Source organism: Silene latifolia, chromosome Y (genome assembly GCF_048544455.1).
Source record: "Silene latifolia isolate original U9 population chromosome Y, ASM4854445v1, whole genome shotgun sequence".
Taxonomy (NCBI): domain Eukaryota; kingdom Viridiplantae; phylum Streptophyta; class Magnoliopsida; order Caryophyllales; family Caryophyllaceae; genus Silene; species Silene latifolia.
In genome coordinates this window covers 440,165,403-440,166,886 of record NC_133538.1, presented here as the reverse complement: position 1 = coordinate 440,166,886, position 1,484 = coordinate 440,165,403, and the positions used below count along the sequence as shown (strand labels likewise).

Genomic DNA, 1,484 nt, shown 5'->3' with positions numbered 1-1,484 from the left:
AGTTGAGTGCACGCTTCTGAGTCACCCTTTTTAATCTGGTTAAATTTAATCCTAGATCGGAATATTGGACTAAATAGGCCTGCTATGAACAGTAGACTACCCTAACGAGGACGGAAGTTAAGTTAGTGGAAGTTTAGGGTAGAAAGTGGACCGGAAGGACCTTTCCATATCCGTCTCGCATTAATTTGTCTAAGTTGTTTATAGTTGAGTCACTGGACTACCGCAGTGAACCGAAATCCTGACATGTCCCTTCTTTATTTGATAGTTTAATTCTATTTCTCTGCCTTTACTGCTCTTTTCTCTGCTTCTCTTACCTTTAAACCTTTTAGTTTAGAAAACCAATTTAAACAACCCCCCATTTGTGACCAAAGAGACGGACTTTTACAGATATCTTGCCTCCCTGAAGAGATTGACCTGACTTCCCTAGCTATATAGTTAGTTTAGTTAGTTTAGTTTTGATACGTACACGACAGCCCTGTCAAATTTTGGCGCCGTTGCCGGGGAGGCAATTGCCCTATCTGTCTTTGCTTCGTTTATTTTATCCGTCTCAGGGAATTTTTATTCCTTGAGGCAGTTCTTATTTATTTTCTTTCAGTGTTGTGTATGCCCAGGTTAGACAGGTTTGAGTTAGTTGCAGCTAATTCTGAGCCAGAGAGACTATTTAGGTATAGACTTCGTATGCAAAGAGAATCACGAAAGGAAGACTTGCGTACTTTCGAACCAGAGCTTCGCCATTTTCTTTTCGCATAAGACCAGTCTTTAGTAGAAGACATTCCTATTTCTGCAGATCAACCAGTAAAGATGCCGAACATTGCTAGTCACTCGGAGCCTAAGCAGCATCAATTCCAAAGGGTTTCAATCTCCAGACTAAGAATGGGAATACATTTGACATCTGTCCTTCCTATATCAATCTGGTGGAGAGAAATCTATATAGAGGTGTGGCAGGTGAAGAGCCAAGGAAGCACATGGAGGTCTTTAAGGACTACTGTTCTACTATCCCCGCCACAAAGGGGGTAACTCAAGACAAGATTAAGGAGGTTCTGTTTCCTTTTTCTTTGACTGACTCAGCCAGGGAGTGGATGACTGATTTGGACCGCACAGCCGCAGGGGTTACCAACTGGGAGACCCTTGCTCTTGCTTTTTACAAGAGATATTTCCCTCCACAGCGCACCAATCAGCTGAGGGCAAAGATCACAAGTTTCAAGCAGGCACCTGATGAAACTTTATATGAAGCATGGTACCGTTTCAAGAAGTTAGTGAGGTCTATTCCTCATCATGGTTTTGATCCATGGTTTCTGTCTAACCAATTCTACAATGGGCTGTACGATGATCACAGAGCCATACTTGATGCGTCATCTAATGGGAGATTCCAAGAGAATACTGACGATGATAAGGGATGGGCCCTTATTGAAGAGATGGCGAATCACATTGCTGAGTATGGAAACCCGAGGGATGGTATTAGAACAGTTCATGCAGTCGATAAG

General features: G+C 42.6%; 1 non-coding gene across 1 annotated transcript; it reads right to left on the bottom strand.

Annotated features, from left to right (window-relative positions):
- Window positions 1-1,176: 1,176 nt before the first annotated feature.
- LOC141635400 (small nucleolar RNA R71) lies at window positions 1,177-1,282 on the bottom strand. The gene has a single exon (XR_012540093.1). It is a non-coding gene; the product is annotated as a small nucleolar RNA R71 (small nucleolar RNA).
- Between the last annotated feature and the right edge of the window lie 202 nt (window positions 1,283-1,484).